Source organism: Sorex fumeus, unplaced genomic scaffold, assembly GCF_029834395.1.
Source record: "Sorex fumeus unplaced genomic scaffold, SorFum_2.1 ptg000024l, whole genome shotgun sequence".
NCBI lineage: Eukaryota > Metazoa > Chordata > Mammalia > Eulipotyphla > Soricidae > Sorex > Sorex fumeus.
The window spans coordinates 48,025,087-48,043,728 of NW_026606081.1; the positions used below are offsets into that span (position 1 = coordinate 48,025,087).

The window sequence follows — 18,642 nt, forward strand, 5'->3', positions numbered from 1 at the left end:
TGTGTATTAGTTCTATCTATATGCTTTAGACTAGAGGTTTTACTACCTTTTTATACCTGCAATGAGCAAAGACTAGAGGTTGAAAATCCCCCTCCCTTTTTTTTTGAGAACACATACATGTAATTTAAATGCCAATGATTACAAACAATGGTGCTCTGATTAATTTCGTGTAGTACTTGTCTTTCTTTCAAGAAAAAAATAATCTTACCCTTCACCTGTCTTTTGAATCCCTGGAGGCATTCCTTGCCTCCAATTTGAAGCATGTTTTTTTTTTCAAACAGCTTTGATTGTCCTGTGCATTTTGTGTCTTGCAGTTGTCTGCAGAATGTGTGTGTGTGTGTGTGTGTGTGTGTGTGTTTGTGTAAAGGTGAAGCTTAACCGGATTTTTATGGGATCAGTTTAGAGAGTAAATTCTAAAAGTTTCAAGCAGAAGATTTGCAGTTTTAAGTTAAATCTTTAAAATTATGGTGACAGCTACATGTCAGGATATTAACGTACCTCATACATCACCAATATCCATACTTTCTTTGCTCATGCCCCTTATTCATTCCATTTCCTTGGCACAGATGGTTTTTTTCTGATTGCTGGAACCTATCTTGATACCTTGAGCAAAACAAGTGATGTCATCCAGTAAGGAGTTAAGCTCCATTAAAGAGAAGCCCATTATAACATTTTATAGCATCTACAATGCAAATGAGCTCACTGTTTAAATATAAAATGAAAAGGAATATCTGAGGAGGCTTTAGTATTTTTTAAATAAACACACACAAAAAATTTTCAAGAGCTCATCTTTACTCTTCTAATCTCTTAACTATTCTTCCAAGTTTCAGCCTTAAAATTGTGCAAACACATCTTTGTTTTCTCACGCTAATGATTCAAAATTCTCATTGGGCATAAAAAGATCTTCCAGTAAGAATACCACCTCCCCACCATACCACGTTGTGTTAAACTTCATCCAATTGTTCAGCTAATTCTTATGCTCCTCCAATTTTACTGGATATGATGTTTTTATTGGGGTTCAGGGAAGCATGGCTAATGACATCAGCAAGCTTTGTGATTTCTCACTGCCAGGTTTCTCCATAACTTACACTTTTGTCACTCAAACTGCACCAAATTGCTCCAACAATTAATCTTCAAGCGCATGAGTAGCAGGACTTTTAAATGGACCCCTTCTTGGGATTTTGTGTTAAAAGCAGAGACGTTCCCATGAGGAAAGGGGCTGAGTTCACTTCTCCAGCCTCTGCCTCTCTCCAAGACTCACTCTTCCCCGCCACCTCCCCAAAGGAATGAATTACATTTCTCTTCTTGTCCTTTAAATGAATAGCATAGTTTGGGTGAAATTATCGGGCAATTGCATGCCTTTTATGCAGATAATGCTATTTGATGAAAGCGGTGTTTTGATCTGCTCAGGATAATACAGATCCAGGGGTGGATTCATTGGTGAGAGTAAAGCTGTCTTCTGTGATAACTTCATCTCAGCATGAGGTCAGACGGGGAAAACTGGGATGGGGGATTAAAAAATGACACAGTTGGAGCGGTATTCAGTTCCCTGCTGTGCTCCTGGCTACACGCTATAGCTTATGTTTCTGATCTGTTATGGTATTGTCTGCCTTTCTCTCTCAGAGCAGAAAGAGATTGCTTAAAACTTTTCTTTTTTCAGCTAGAGGGATTAGTTCTGTGCAGCTTTTTTAATTAAAGAAACTGTATCTTTTTCAAGGCAATTTAAAGCTGCAAGGAGAGGTCCGTCAACATCCACAACTGAGTACTATTATCTGGAACAAAGTGGAAGCTCAAAATGTGATATGCAGAAATAGGGGAGGAGGGAGAATTTGGTTGCATTTTTAACCTTCCGTGATTGCTCAGAACCCTAAGTGGAGAACGGTAAATAAATTATTTTGGCTAAGTCCTGCATACGTATCCATAAGTAGGAACTTTCGGCAGCTGCTTTTTGAGCTTAGCTGAGCTTGCTTAATTCAATCTTCATGATGATAGTGGAGTGCACTTGAAAATAGTGGAAGAGGAAATAGATTTGACTATCTATCCCCTTCTTTGCCCAGAGATCATTTTTAAATATTTCCATTCTACTGAAAGTGAAAACAGTAGAAAACGTCTGCTTAATATGGGCAATTTGCATTTAAACAGTACAGAGTACAACATCGGGATACTTTATCACAAAGAACCTTTACTTTTGTGATAAGTGGTCATCATTTTTATTAATCTGAGGGGAGCATGGATTGAATCGCTCCAAAGTGATGATGAATTTGTCAGGACATACACATTTGAGTTGAATTTATAGCTCAATTTAACCCGGGTTAATGTCGAAAATCCTCAAATGTTTCAAATAAGGCCCATATGGTTATCACTTTACAAAGCATACAGGCTCCGCGCTTGGGTTGCAACATACACATCTCCAAGTAAATTCCATGCCAGATCAATTCGAAACAGCCCTCCTCAACAGCCAGGAACAAACAGAGATTGTTTCTCCAATACCAGCTGAAGCCTTGTCTTGAAGAAATGAAAAGCAGTCATTTAAGAAGTAAGTCTTACGCACTCCACTTCTTACCATTAAAATCCAGAGGAAATTTGGAACACAAGAAGGGTTTTATAGACAAAGTCACAGTGGCTTGCATTTCATAGGTGCTCACTTAAAATGTTCTCTCAAATGTCAGTACATGTTATCTGACTGGAAAAAGAGGGTGAGAGCAAGAAACAAATTGGATCCCATTGCCTTTCCTCACCACTTGTACCTTGACTTCAAATTTCGTTTATGAGAAGTCAACCAGGTTCAAAGGTGAACTCACATGACTTGCTATTGTGGATCAGAATTTTAAATTTCCTGCCAGTGGGCAGAAACCTAGAAAGGCAGACTTAATCAGTATATATTTTGAAGTCAATTTTAGTTATGGCTTATTCTTTAAAAAAGAAAAAGAAAGAAAGTCAGAATGACCAAATCAGATGAAAATGCTTTATTTATGTAATCTCCCATCTGGCTCCAGCCATCCTTCTAGCGTCTTCGGTTAGACAGCTCTGGGGGTTGGCCCCAGTGTGTTCAAAGAGAAATAAGACCAACCTCTGGGACTCTTTGCTCTCAGCTACCCATGAAGGTCTGCGGCAAAATGCAAAGAACTTTGCTTTAAAAATTTTTTTTTTATTAGAATCAGAAATCCCATGGAAGATAGTCCTTCTAAGGAATAGTTACTATTGATATACATACACATTTATATAATAGAAAGATGGTATATTATCATAGGTCACGGGAATTATACTATTAATAGGTGCTTTAATATATGGATTGTCAAGGCTGAATATATATATATATTGCAGGCTATGGAAAAACAAAGGGAGAAGGGAGTGGGCCCATTCTGGAAAATGAGAAATGAGTTCAAAGAGTCTGATGTCTGATCCTGAGTTAGAGTCACTCTATCTAGAAGTACAGCCTATGGTTACAAGTTATCTTAGAGGAAGGGCACTGAAATATGGAATGGATATTTTATTACAGATGATGTCTACTTGTTGGCTGCCTGATAGACAAAAATATGTAATATTTACACAAATAAGTAACAGATACATCTTCAGTATACTAATCTTATATATCTTATAAATACAATACATTTATATATTATATGAATATATAAGATGCCATATATACTTATGTATTCTCATAAGTATTAGTATAAGTATATATCTAATAATATATATCTTATATACACTAATATATGCATTTTAATATATATTATACACACTACATATGGGCATTACTTATATATAAGTATATACTATGTTTGATATATGTGTATATATTTGATATATACCTCAAATATACCCTATTTGATCTTTATAGCACTATAAATATTCCATATGCTTTAAATAGTGTAGTTGCTACTCACTATTTTAAAAGTTGTTTGCAGAAGGATGGGGACTTGGCACAGGAATCGGAGTGCATGTCCTATGCAAAGACTGATTGGATCCCCAGCACTGTCTGTGCCCCCAACCCCAGTTTAATCACTGGGTATAAGCATTTCCCAGCTTTGATTCCCCAGGCCTGCTTGCCAGAGAATTTCTGGGAATGGTGCTTGGGCCCCCAAAATGTTTTCTTAGTAAATATAACATATTTGAAACAGCATCAGGTGATAACTATTATATAGGCTGCCTTTCTTTGGTGTGGAATACTATGGCAGGTTTTGAGAACAGACATGGTGTTTTGAAACAACGGAAAGTGCCACCTATGAACAAATTCACACTGTGTTCAAACTCCTTCAGAATCTCCAACTTCTTAGGAGACTCAGGCCCACCCAGCAGCTACCTTGCGCTCTTAGCGAAGGTCAGGCCATGCACGGGCAGCTTGGTTTATGGGTGAAACAGAAATTAATAGACTGGGAAAGTCTGTGCCTCGTCTGAGGTGGGTCCATTTTCTAGAGGCTCAGAAATCCTGGAGCATTAAGAAATGCCTGTCTCGCACTCAAGAAGGCGAGAAGACTATCTCACAGCATATTTGCTCTGCACTCATATTTTTATGACTCTGTCAGTGATCAGAGTAGAATAGTTTTTACAATTTCCCCTCCTTGGAACCCAAAGAACCTAAAGAAGTCACTTTTGTAAGTGAAAGTCAGGAACACACACACACACACACACACACACACACACACACACAATAACGTGGGAGTTACTAGAGACACTCCAGTGTCAGAGTTAAGTTCCAGTGCTGCAAACTGTGGGAGACCCTCTGCTCGAAACCTGCAAAGTGATTAGTTTAACCATCCTCTGTCAGGGCCTAGATAAGATCCCGCTTTACCTTGGTGCCTACTGGCTTCCATGGCATTTTAAGCTGTTCCATCACTTCTTTGGGATCCCATTTGAGACCTAATCGCCTTTGAGAGTACCCAGAGTATTTGGCTTTTCTAATCTTTTCTGGAGCTGGGGGGAACTAGCTCTGTAGGTGCTTAAGCTTTAGCTCCCCTCACCCCAGTTTGCTGCTTCTTCAGAGCCACACACAGGACCTCTTGCTTGGTAGAAGTCCAGGCAACTTCAGGAGGCACTCTGGCTTCTGTTTCCTAGAGCTGGTGTAGTAAGTGCAAGGGACAGGGAGAGTGAGCCCCAGTCCCTTAGATTCCCTGAAGAGATTCATACCTGCCAGACCAGCTGTACCCCCCTTTCCCCAGGCCGCTGGGGTAGAAACCCCGGCATGTCAGAGGCAGATGTGGTTGTAGATTCCCTCCTCAGCTCAGGAGGGGGGCAGGACCAGCTGCCACCAACTGTCACGCAGTCTTGTCCCCTCTAGGCTAGATCTAGGGCCGGAGGAGGTGGTGACAGGCAGCCCACAAACCCACAGGTGCCCAAAAGGCGCAGGGGACAGGGACTGAAATGGACAAGCACCCCCTTTGGGTGCAGAGTTGATGGGGCGGGACCTTTGACGGGGCGCGGCGGCCAGGAGGCGCTGGGCCCTGACTCAGGTTGACCCGAGCCTGAGTCGGTCCCCAAACCCAACGTGAATCTGGGAAATTCGGTTTGATTTTCCACCAGGAGCACTTTTTAAGAGACTCGCAAAGGCCACGGGATGCATCTTCCAGGAGTGCGGGTTGGGGGCCGCGAGGGGCGCACGGTGGGGTAATAAAAAACAAAAACAAACAAACAAGCCTGAACGAGCAGCCTTCCTGGTTCGATGCGGTTATTGGGCCACTCGGGAGGCCAGCTCGGTACCGTGACCGCGCCACGACTCGCCCGGAAACGCGGGCGCCAAGTCACCAGCGACGCGCGGGGCAGAGTTTGCGGCCCCGACGTTTGCAACCCCAAGTCAGCCTGGTCTTGCTTTGCTTCTCCCGCTAGAGTTTTTATTGCAGCGACGGGCAAGGCGTGAGCTCCTCGCCAGTCCCCTCCCTCCCGCGACAACGCTCAGCTAGGCTTAAAAAAAAAAAAAAAAAAAAAGACAACGCGGTTGGTCTGGCTTCCCAGCAGCCTCGCAGCAGCTTTCCAGGGATTCATTGCGGAAAGAAAGAGCTGGGAACACTTTGGCCCTGTACCTCCTGTTCCCGCCCTTCCCACCCCCCCCCCCCCACCCCCGCTTTTCCAAAGGGCCTCCTTAGAGGATGAAAGTTCTTTGTCAGAGAGCAGGGAAACAAAAGAGAGAGAAAGCGGGGAACAGAGAACTCCCCAACTTAACTGGCACCAAGAGGAGCCACAGGAGCGCTTTGTCCAGCGGGGCAGCCTGGCCAAGACAGGTGCCCCTGGCCACCCCTGGCACTCACTCACTCTGGAGCTCATTCGGCTCGATTGCATCCAATTAGTGCCGGCCTTCGGCCTCACGGACTCACAAACTTTGAATATCACGGAACAGGGAGCTGGGCTCCAGACAGGCTTCAAGATTTATGAGCATTTCTAAATTTTATGAGTTCTATTGTACTCTACGCTTATTACCAGCGTGAACTATAATGAGGGTTCTGGAGAGAAGCTGAAGGGGAAAAATATATAATAAAGGAAACTTCCCTCCATTCCCCACAGGGCCTCTCTGTCTGTCTGTCTGTCTGTCTGTGTCTCTGTCTCTTAGTCTGTCTCTCTCTGTTTCTTTGTCTCTCTGCCTCTGTCTTTCTCTTTCTCTCTTAGTCTCTGTCTCTCTGTCTCTATCTCCTTCCACCAGTTCTACTAGTAATTTCTCCTTTCCTCTGGCCCCTTCCGTTAGAATGGGACAATTCCTTACCTTTGTAGTGTATTCCTAGGTACTAAGGTACCACCCCCCCCAAAGAGAAATGGGGGAGGACAGTGTTGGACATTTAGGAAAGCTTGAAACACTTGCACTATTTTCGTGGGACGTGGACCGTGGCGTGATTTATGAAACCATCCTGAAGTCTCCTGGGATGCCCACTGGAAATCGTTTGTGTAGTTGTCATGTCAAATCTGGGGCATACCTTCATAATTGACAGGTCTGCTTCACCAAACGAGAATGGCTGGAATGAGAGGGGACTCTAATTAATCTGCCCCGTCGCCTAATGAGTACTCACGCCTCCCCCCCCGCACCCCCCGGCGTGAAATTCACAGGGTGGGAAGGGAGAAAGTCGGGGAAGAGGAATGGGGGGCTAGATTTCTCTCACCGAGATGCGCTGAGGTGCTCAGCGTCCCGGAGCTCGGCTCAGAAGCGCCCTGGAGCAGAGCTGCTGGGGAAAACGCGCCTCGCAGTGCGCATGGTCACTGAGCAACTTGGCGAACTCGGAGGGCAGCACTGGATGTCCCAAATGCCCGAATGTGCAAGAATTCTGCTAGCCCCTCCCAAACACACACACACACACACACACACACACACACACACACACACACACACACACACACTTTTAGGTAAGCGCCCTGGTCAATGTGTAGGCTTCCAGATTTTCCTAGAAAGCACTGTGCTCCGGTTATTTTTGTTTGTTTTGTTTTGGTGCCCGCGTTCCCACTACCCAGGCTTAGCCCGTTTCTTCCCCACACGTAGTTTGCAAACGGGTTTGCGTTTCTTGTCCGCCCCAGCGGATCTGAAAGTTGTGAGAGTAGAAAGCTCAAGCTCGTAAAGCTCCTCATGCCCCTCCCCGTCCCCCCCCCCCCCCAGCCGCCCACTACAGATCTGCGACACCCCAGTGCCGGCATGTGGAGTCACAGCATCCAGCCGGCGGGGTAGCGGGTCCCCAGCGCTCAGGGCTAGAGGGACACGAGGGCGCCCCAAGAGGAGCCTCTCGTGCTCGTGTGTCCCAAGCGCGCACGCCCCAGCCTGGCCACCGCCCCGCTCCGCTCGGGTTCCCAAAGGTGCCCGCAGAGTTCCGGCGCGCGCCCAAGGTCGCGGGTAGCAGCTGGTCCCCAAACTCGGGAGCCCCGAGAACATCCAGCTGCCCGCGCGCGCGCGGTGACTGCCCGCGAGAGCAACTTTCGGGGCAACTTCGGGGCGTAAGCGGGTGTCGGGGGCCTCGGCGACTGCAATTAAACTTTTATTTTCCTCGGGCAGCCTCTGCGTGCTCGGCTGCTTCCAGCGCAGGCAGGCGAAAGAAAGAACCCACGTTGGGTCTGAACGCTTGGGAAGGGTGCAGGGACGCGTTCACTGGCCACAGAGAAACGCGTTGGTGGCTGGAACCTGGGGGACGGAGGGGGGGGGCGGGGAGGAGTGGACGGGGAGGAAGAAACTCCTAGTTCTACGACAGTGCGAAGAGGAGGAAGGGGGTGTTGAGTGCTTAGCGCCCCCCTTCCCCTGTCCGAAGGTAACTTGTACTTTTCATTCGGGGACGTGGCGAGCGGGCCAGCGAAGGCGCGGCGGGGTCGCCCGCCAAGGCCCGGGAACTGACGGGGGCCGCCTACCGGGGGTTGGAAATCCTTAATTACACCCTTCCGCCTCCGATTGCGTCCTCCCAGCTCTTGTCTTCTGGCACCCCCCTCCTTTTCGGGTGACTCAGCTGACCCAACCCTCTGCAAGATCAAGAAAAGTAGTTTTCTAAGAAGGTTAGAGGTTTGATTACACAGAGACGTGTGGCCTCTTAGGTCCAAAGCAATTACCCACCCGTCCTCCCTCCCCTCGGCCGCAGCGGCGGCGACTCCTCCTCCTCCTCCTCCTCCTCCTCCTCCTCCTCCTCCTCCTCGGGGCCACCCGGGTGCGAGAGAAGCCCCGACCCCCACGCGCACGTCCCCGCGCACTTGGTGGGTGCGTGTGAATTTCTGCGGGCGCGGTAAGTTCAGGAGAGTGCGCCCCCCGGCCGTGCAGACCACCCCCTCCTGGAGCCCAGACGCGGCCCGAGCCATTCATCCGGGTCAGGGCTGTTTCGGGGATGACCCCGACTCAGCGGCAGAGAGAGAGAGAGAGAGAGAGAGAGAGAGAGAGAGAGAGAGAGAGAGAGAGAGAGAGAGAGAGAGAGAGAGAGAGAGAGAGACCCTGATCGGTGTCAGCCCAGGAGTCCCGGGCACGCTGGTCCCAGACGCGGCCGGGCGGAGGGAAGGCTCAGGAGGGAGGGGCGGAGAACGTGGTTCCGTCCCGCAAAGCCCATTTGACAGAAGGAAAAGAGGGAGAAAAGGCAATCAACTGGGGATCTCTCTCTCTCTCTCTCTCTCTCTCTCTCTCTCTCTCTCTCTCTCTCTCTCTCTCTCTCCCTCTCTCTCTCTCTCCCTCTCTCTCTCCCCCCTCCTCCCACCCCTCCTTTCTATTTTATTTTGAATAAAGCAGAAATAAAGTCGCTGTCACCTTGCCAAGTGGCGGAACCGAGGCATCCCGGATTGTAAACGCCCCGAGCCGGGTGCAGCTGGCCGGGCGATCGGGCTCTCCCGCGGTCTGCACGGGGGAAGCGCCCGGTAGGCTCGGCGGCTGCTCTCTCCTCCCGCACACACTTGCACACGCACACGCGCGCGCACACACACGCACACGGACACGTGTCCGCGCCGGCTCCCGGGCCATCCTCGGCCCCCGCGCGTCCCCCCCCGCCCCAGTGGCACAAATTCCGCTCGGGGCTGCGGCTCCCGGGCCCTGCGCCCTGCCTGCCGGCTCACCTTCCTCTCTTCCTCCCCTTCCTTCCTCCTCCTCCTCCTCCTCCTCCTTCTCCTGCTCCTCCTGCTCCGGCAGCTGCAGCCCGCGCGCCTCCAGCCTCCAGCTCGGGGGCCGCCCCCCGCCCCCCCAAACTCCAGCGGGGCCTGGCGGCGGGGCGCGGGGTGCGCGCGGGGAAGGAAGTTGTGCCACTTGCCGGGCCCCCCCTTCCCGCCTGCCGTCCCCCGCTCCCCTCCCCCGCGCCCGGCTGCCTTGGATGCGCGCGGCGGCAGCTGCGGCCCGGGAACCCGGCGGCGCGGGGAGCAGCGCGGTAAGTGCGGGCGCGGCGGCCGGGAGCGCCTCCCGCCTTTGGGGGTCCTGGCGCCCGGAGTGGCCCCCCGAGGCGCCGGCTCAGGTGGGAACTTCACCCCGGGAACCGCGCGCCGCTCCCAGCTTCCGGGGACCTCCCCATCCCCCCAGCGCTCCACGCCGGCCCGGGCCAGGGCAGCTCCGGGGCGCTCGGGGCGGGGTTGGGATGGCGGGAGGATGGGGGGAGGACCGGCGGGTCGGAGGTGCGACCCGTTCCGGGGATTCCCCCCCTCCCCAACCCAGTTGGGTGGCCGGGTGCCGCAGCTTCGAGTAGGATGCTGGGATGGGGGCCTCCTGGTTCCGGGAGGTGGGCCGGGGGAGCCAAGTTGGGGAGGAGCGGGCGGAAGGAGAGCGAGCGGGTTTAGGGGGGCGGAGTGCTGAATCTGGACGGAAACTTACTTGGAGAGCCTGGGTGAGGTGCAAAAACCCAGCCGAGATCCTCAAACGGGCACGGGGTGGGGGGGGGGGTGCAGTTACTTGGGGGGTGGTGGTGGCGGGAATGACAGATTTATGCGTGTGCAACTCAGCCTAAGTGTGTCTGGTGCTTGCCAAACGATGAGCAGGCGCGCGTGGCCACGGAGGTGGCGTCCGCGCGGGCCAGCCGCTCTCCCGGGCATCTACCGCGCCAGTTTGGACGCGCTGCCCCCGCCGCGCCTTGAAGGTAGTTGTGACGGGACCCGCCTTCTCGTGGCCACTGTAGTGGGAAAAGGAAAACAAGGACTTTCCTCCCCGGGTCCTACAGCGCAGACTGGTACCGGGGGGGAAGGCGTTGGCATTTCCAGTCCCCGGGAAAGTTTGCAGGTACTTGGGCGGGCGAGGACGTCGGAGGGGACCGGGTGGAGAGCGCTTTCCAGGCACTTTGCAAGGGGTCTCCATGCGGTTCGCGCGTGGGGCTTGTCTCCATAGTACCAGGTGTTGGTGAGACTGTCAGCTCCGCCGGAATCCGTGGGATGGTCTTTGCACAGCAAGAGAAACAGGTTGAAGCCTTTGCCTTCTCTTTTCAAAGGGAAAACAAACAAACAGGTCTGGCATCTTTAGCAAGCTTGGAGGGGGCTTCCCTTGAAAGGTGCTCTTGCAACTGAACAGAGCTTAGTTATTTGCTTCCTCTAGTGAATTTTGTTTGAAATTGGATGCTTCCCTCCCCTTTCTCAGTTAGTTGCCTGCCTAGAGAGTACCTGTAGTGTTTCTGGTGCGTTTAGGAGCTGTGTAGAAAATCAAGACTAGCTATTTCATTAAACTCACGACAGAGCTTAATATTTTGGTTGAAGCGAGAATTTATAGATGCAGGCGATCTTGTGCATTTTCTGATGTGTTCTTAATTGTCTAAAACTTCCAGTTGGGGTTACTTAATAAATGAAATTCTTGTAAGAGCCTGGAAACTTTCTCTTCGTGATTCTAAATGCAGAGCAAATATTTAATTCTTGCTCTCAGAGTGAGAGGTTAGTTCAGTAATAAGACTTGCTAATCCCACTTTAAAATGTCATGGCATTCACAAATTATTCCTAAATTCTTCAAAGATAGGAGATCATAATGAGTTTACTTACTCTATTCTGTGCTTCAGGATTGTGTCTGTCTCTCTTCCTGTTGTATTTTTCTTAACAATCTGGCTTTTAAAATGAATTGTAATCTTCCTCAAAAGATACTATAAAAATACTATTTGCTCTTAGCAGAAAATATATTTTTGAGTTAGTTCTTAAGAAGGATATATACTAAGAGACAAAGTGCCTTTAAGGAAGACAAGTCTGTTTTTTTGTATCCTATACCATTTTTTATGAAAGATGCATAGTGAAACAACTTTAGGGTTTATATATTTGGAAAATATATTAGTATCCCATGCCAACAATATTAGTACTAGCAACCCAGAGGCAGAGAATAACAATCCTAATGAGGATCGCTTTGATTATTTAAAATAAAACAGATTTACAGTAGATTTTTTTACTAGTTATTTTTGTACATGGAATAATTTTGTATATCTGTGTTTATTTTCTAGAAAAAAATGTTTAAGTCAATTATTGAGGGCCCCTGGTCCTTGTTGGTTTGGCTTGGGTCTTTTGGTTAGAAAATGGATTCATTTGGATGAAAACAAAGAAAGATGAGGATGGTCCTCTTTGAAGAGAAGAAAACATCTAAATGTAGTGAAAAGTTTTTATTGTATTTGAAAAGAAAACCTGAGCCAAAGGATAATAATCCAGTTAGCTAGTCCAAGCTGGTCTTTCCTAGCTTTGCTTCAGAGAGCCAAGAGTAATTATTCTCTTTGTAAAGAACCAAGCCAATAAGAAATCAAGCAAAAGTGTCTGGCTGTCATTGTAAGAATCATTGTAAGAATGACCTCTCAGAAATCCTTGATCAGTTTTGAGTTTGATGGAGAAAAATGATGTTCCCCCCCCCCCCCCCCCCGCCCCAGTACCTGGGAAAGTATGTTCAGAAGGGTGGAAGTTGGCTTTGCCATTCATGGTCCAGAGGAATAAATCTGGACAAATATCCATGTCTGATAGGAAAAAAAAAACACCCTCCAGAGAGTCAGCTTTTTTGTTTTTTGAAACTGGTTGCTTTTTAAAAAATCATGGTTTCATTCTATTAAACTCTATTTCACCCTTCAAATTTTTATTTCTGGGTTGCTGGGGGAGGGGTGTTATCAGAGTATTAGACTTGGTCAAATCTGTGTTTTCAGCAGCATAATGAATTCTCTGCCCTTTTCCCGGAGTCAGGCCGGAGCAGCTGGTAAGCATGTTCAATTGCATGTTGCTTAACTGCTCAGCATTTCATTTTATAGTCAAATGTCTATTTTGACTTTTCAGGATATACTTTATTTAGGTTGAAAATGTCAGTAAAGAATATAGTAATTTGCTCTCAATTTTTTACCCTGATCCAAAACCAATTGCACAGTGCTTTGGGTTTTCAGTTACTCACTGTGCATATTTATTTTATAAAGTGGAGTAAGTGGAATGATAGTGTGGAGAATTTAGGACGCATCCAGAATAAAGAAGAGTGTTGGAAGTACAAGAATACAATACTACTAAAAAGTTTCAGCAGCCCAGTCTTTAAAATTATGTCCTATCAGTTTTCTAGAGCACACTTAAAAGTCTGATTTTGGAGATATCAGCTTGTTCTAAGAGTCCTGATGGAAATTTTGAGCTTAAAAAAACAGAAGGAAACTTCTTAGCTTCCAAACTGATTAATTGTTGTGTCTTATAAAAACTGATTTATTTCATACTTTTTTATCCCAAGCATTACCATTATGAAGCTCTCCTTCTAATTGAGATTAATGTTCCTCAGCAAAGAAGTGGTTTGGAGGGTTGCATTCATTTCGAGTGCTGTTGTAATCAATTTTAGATACAGCCTTCCACAATGGATCAGTTTGCATCCAAACCTGCCTTATTATGGGGAATTAACTCATTGGTGATTGATAGTAATACTTCTCCATCTTGAGAAGTCATTTGTTTCCAAACAAGTGTGATGCCTTGTATAAGTTTCAAAATATGCTTCTCATAATTAAAACATCCTTTGGGGGACTTCATTTCAACTTTTTCTAAAAAGTATATAAAGCGTGCAGAAACCATTCATTAATACATTTCAACTAAAATTACCACCCCCTCGCTCTGTGCTGTATCCTTTTGCTCTCAAGGGTTTTAAATCGATCTTTGGAGTCACAAATAGGAATGCATGAGACATCCATGTGGTTCCCTTTTTTGTTTCTATCCATATTCTAGTACAGCTTTCGCAGCCTTTCTTCAAATTGGAAATTTACATCTTGCTCACGTGTTCTAACTTTATTTTACATGTTGGAGATATAATCCGGACAATCAAAGGTAAGGAACTTGGTGGTAATTCTTCATCCTCTTTGGCAACCTGGGAAGATGGGGAACGTGACAGTGCCCACTGTGATAAATTTGCATTTTGTTTCTTGCTTGTGAAGACTGCACCTCAGCTGTTTCAGCTTTTTATTCTCTTCGCAAGACCATATTAAGATTTCCTTGGGCTTCGGTCCACATTGCATTGCCTACTGTGATACAAGCTGGTCATCTCTACCAAATCAAATACAATCTAAAACATGCCCAGTATAAGATTAATAAAGATAAGCATCCTACTCTAGCCATAGGATTTTAAAATAAAGATAGGGCTGCCTGATAATCTGTCTTGAGTTAGGGTAATGGCATTTTCCTTGGTTTCAGGGAAAAAAACTTGGTAGGAAATAAGCTATGATATTTTAATTTCTTCAACACCGTGAGTGGGTTTTTTGTGTGTGTGTGTGTGTGTGTGTGTGTGTGCATTGAATTGTTTTTCCAGTTTGAAACATTCATTTAAGGCAGTTTTAAATTGCTAAAATATTGCACTTAAAATACCATTGTCAAAGCGTTATTTTAGCACCTTTAGAATATAAATGATCAAAATGCAGAGGAAAAAACTCTCAAAGACCTGAGTTATTTCATGCACTGCAGCTATAATAGTTGTTATTCATTTGAAATAATTTTGATACATTTTACCATAATTTTGATTTCCTCAGGGGACTGGTTAGTTAGGCTAACTACATAGAATTCCCATAATGGAGAGTAATCTCCTCATACCTACATCTTTGTACTTTTAAGGGTTTCTTATTTTGGTCAAGTGTCAGTATCCTAGAAATAATAGTCATATGAGAAGATTAAAACCATATTATATAATGTATCAGGTGATAAGAAGAAGAATTAGATGGTTCTCTTGAAATCTTTGAAGAGCTGGCACTAGCATAACCCTGGTTATCAGTCAGGTTCCTGATGGGTAGCAATCTTTGCTGAGTCTCAGGCTTGCAGGAAGATGTTGGATGGTTGTGATGTGTTGAGGTTGAGGAGTGTTTGTGGAGTTTATTGTGTAATGATAACGTTCTCCTTTCCAAGTGAAGGAGCTGCTAGTCATTTATGGGGTTGTGCAAGTTTTCAAACTTATTTCTCCCCTCATAAACTGTCTTCTGGCTGATTCTAGTGTGTGTAAAAAATTATTTTGTAAAATGAAGTGTTATGAGAAAAACAAATGCATAACATCACACTGGCATATGTGTGCCTGTTGATCTATAAGTTATGATGGAATGCTATTTATTGGTCAATTGTTGTAGAGTACTTTTTTATTTCTGCTAGGAAAGTTGAGGGATGAGGATGAGGCGATAATGATTTTTGTCCTGGGATAGGAATGTATTATTTAATAATTATCAGCAGTTTTATTTAGTGGGTCTCTGCCTCAGAATGGAAGTGAGAGACAGACAGAATGGGATGTAGACAAGGAAAGACCGAATATCTTTACAGAGAGAGAGAGAGAGAGGGTGGGTGGTTCTTTGAACGTCTCGTGAGTAGTGACTGTGTTTGACACAAAGAGCAGTTTATAAAGGGAAAATTTGGTTATTTAAGTTAATTGGGTAAGTATAGAAGAAAGAAGTAAATTTGCTTCTTTATTAGTATAGACATAAAAAGGAAGAAGGAATTCACCTTTTTTTTTACTTTTAAGTATATGTATTTTAGATCCCAGAGCAAGAATAAGAACATCATTGAAAAAAATAATCCAAAGAATTATAAATAATATCTCTAGTTCTTCATGCTGATGGATCAAAGAAAAAAGCATTGTCAACTTTCTTTATTGGGATACTCTTCTCTGTGTATGGAACTGAACCCCAATTTATGGCTTGATAATTCTAAATTCTATGAAGAGATTAAAAAATCATTCTGATTACTTGTAAAGACCACTTAAGGGGGAAATTTACAAGGTCACTTATCTTTGAAAGATGAAGTTCATCATCTCTATATTTTAGTCATTCTGTCTGATCCTCAAGTATTCGTTAGACTCACTGGAATACTTGAGCTCATTCCTTTCCAGATTGTCATAATTTAAAAAGAACTGGCAACACAGGCTGCTGTGGATTCTTTTTCCTCAGTCCAAACAGGATAGGGTAATGCAAAAGCTTGGTGCCTGCTTTTCCCAGAGAAAAGCTATTATTAAAACAGATTGTTTTATCTCCAGTCCAGTTAAACCCAACTAGTATTTTATGGTTAGAATTGTGGAACTGTTTCCGTAGGCGGAGGTGAGATGGTTATAGGGGCGTTTCCAAAGAAGAGATCCTTCCTTCAGAGCAGGTCCTGGAGATGTGTTGTGACTTAGCTTCTGTTTTCGAAAGGTTTCTCAGACCTAAAGTACTTGGACTGCACCCTGGAAGGTATGTTATGCAGAGACATAAAACAGAATTGTGCTCCTTTCATTTACAATGAGAAATGCATGAAATCTTTACATGGGTTTGCAGGAAACACAGGCAGATATGTTCATATCAGGATGTTTATTTCAGGAATTATAAATGCAGACTATTAAAATATATTTATTGTTTATTCTCAGCCTACCAAATGCTCTTTTGAAGTGGAGCATCCTTGCTAATACTTCTTTCAGAGAATTTTGGATTTGTCAACATGTAGGTGGAAACTTGGCAAAGGACGGGTTCTTTTAAATAGCTCTTTTAAAAAAGAAGGAGAAGGAACTAGTGCAGCCTTGTCATTTAAATAATTATGAAAACCAGGAGAAGACAGCTGTAAATTTTATTTCTTTCAGAATTTATAATAATTTCCAGCCCAAGAAAGCTGTCAGTCCTGTGGTCCTTGAAGAACAAAACTGTGATTTTTTTTATACCCCTCCTGAAAATCCAAAAAGTTTCTTGAGCAATGTTATTCTATTTTTCTATATTTATAAGGAAAAAACATAAAATAGATATTTGCAACTGGGAAGTCTTCAAAATTATGCGATGGTAATAATATAGGCAAAATACTACAAGGAATAATGAATCTAGTCCTAAAATAAATATGGAAAAGTGACTCACTATAATCTAATAAAGGAATCAGAGATATACTAAAAATATTCTTATTTTCTCTCTTGAGTGTCACAAAAGCAGTGTTGAATTTTATGATGATGTTAATAATCATTGGATAATACAAATGCAATCTAAATAAAATATCAATCCTTTTCACTTTAACTAATATTTAAGAAACATCCTAAAAGAATTAGAAGCTTTTGAAGCAGTCATCCTTGTCGGAAATTGAGAATATGTTTGTTGCCATGAGAGACTTTGTGCTCATAAACTTCTGCCCCAATGTTGTCTTTCAAATGAAAATAGAATAGACTTTTGATTTGTTTCACACAGATGTCTAAGTTGCAGTTTTTAATTTTAATTTTCCACTTCTATTTTTCACATGGAGGTGCTCACATATTTAACATTTACAAGTAATTTTATTTTAAACAAAAATTCGAGTTCTTACACATAGAAAGTTATACTGTCAAACAATAAGTAAATCCTCTTTTAGAGTAAAGTTTATGCTTCCATGTACCTGCTCTTGTCAAATATAAAGAGGTATCTCATTCTGTTTCCTTGGAGAGAGACCTTAAATCAAGCAAAATTCTTCCTTAGTGTTCTGTTTGCTTCAGAATGTATATTATGTGATTGAGAAGATTTTGTCATTATAAAAATGTTTATAAACCGTCCTTGTTAGCTATGTTGGGTTGCTAATAACATTGTTTTCTTTAATTCTTACTAATTTTTGAAATTGTATTTGGTAGGGACTTCAGTAGATCAGCAATTGACAAAAGACAAAACACTTCTTTAGCATATTCTATCTCGTCTTTAGATCCTAATATAATTTTTATTGTTTTAATTTGTGTGTTGTTAGGTGGAATAGTTTATGTCTAATGTGTTGTAACCTTAGAAAAAGAAATCCTTGCACAGCATGTAATTTTTACAATTAAGTTAAAAACTATTTGTGTAAGGATTTGAAACACAATCTATTGTACTTGCAAAGACAGGTTCAGAGGGGTCCTCCTGTTTTTGAAATGCAAATGTTATTTGACAAATTACTGTATAAAATTTTTTAATAACATGCATATTTGTTTGCATTCCTGGCTTTTGCCTTTTAAATGTTCCCACTATTCAGAACTTCATGTATTTGTTTATGTGGGTAATATGTACTGTAATCTATATTGAGAAATTGCAAAAAATCGTAACCAAAACATACAGTCATTCCAATCTGTATTTTCACTGACAGGGAAATAAGATGATCAGATAAATTTGCTCATCCAGAAATGATAAAAGTACTTCAGTGTATGGAAAATACCATTTTACATAATCAAGACACTTGGGAAGTATTATTAATACATATGTATGCAGTGCCTGTACAGCTGACCACAAACTTCCACATTACCCAAAGATGGAATTATGATGATGTATTTATATGATTATCTTTAAGCCATATAGCATGGATACATTTGCAAACTAGTCTATTTTTTAAGCCCATCATTTTCTGATATCCGGGTCCAATTGAATTCCCAAGCTTGCATTTCGTTTCAGTTTGGAGTTGGTAGCAAACTGGGCCTGCCCTCGGTTAGTTTGGTACGGACAGATCAGAACCCTGATTTTTTTTCTAAAGTTTTATGGAAAGTCCGTGTCTTCAGATACAATTGCACCACTCGGCAGGTGTTTGATGCCTGTGACAAATGAGACAACTAATGGTGATGGCTGAGGTTTTTGTCGTGAGAAACCAATTCTCACATCAGCTGATAAAAGTTGCTTTTAAAAACTGCATTGTACTTGAGCAGGAATTTGAACGTAGCAAGTTGGGTGAAATGTTATATTTAGCTATCAGCAAAGGGCAATGGGAGTTACTTATAACAAATCATTAATGTATCACGTAGTTCATTTAACTATGGTAAGAGGCAGATGAGTTGGTTGTGTAATTACCACTGGAGCTTTGAAAAGGCTAGATAATTCACTTTGAACATTTTCAGTGTTAAAGAAAGCAAAGTATTAGAAGGTCTCTGTC

The 18,642-nt window shown here is 44.0% G+C and overlaps 1 protein-coding gene across 5 annotated transcripts in view; it reads left to right on the forward strand.

Annotated features, from left to right (window-relative positions):
* The window catches only part of TENM3 (teneurin transmembrane protein 3), a 1,336,193-nt gene that overhangs the window by 686,905 nt on the left and 630,646 nt on the right, over nt 1–18,642 (forward strand). The window contains exon 1 of one of the 5 annotated variants that reach the window (XM_056114253.1): nt 9,646–9,788. The exons of the other annotated variants lie outside the window; for them this stretch is intronic. The gene's annotated coding sequence lies outside the window, so the exon portion shown is untranslated. Of the gene's footprint in view, nt 1–9,645; nt 9,789–18,642 lie in introns of those variants that run through there. 5 annotated transcript variants of the gene reach the window in all.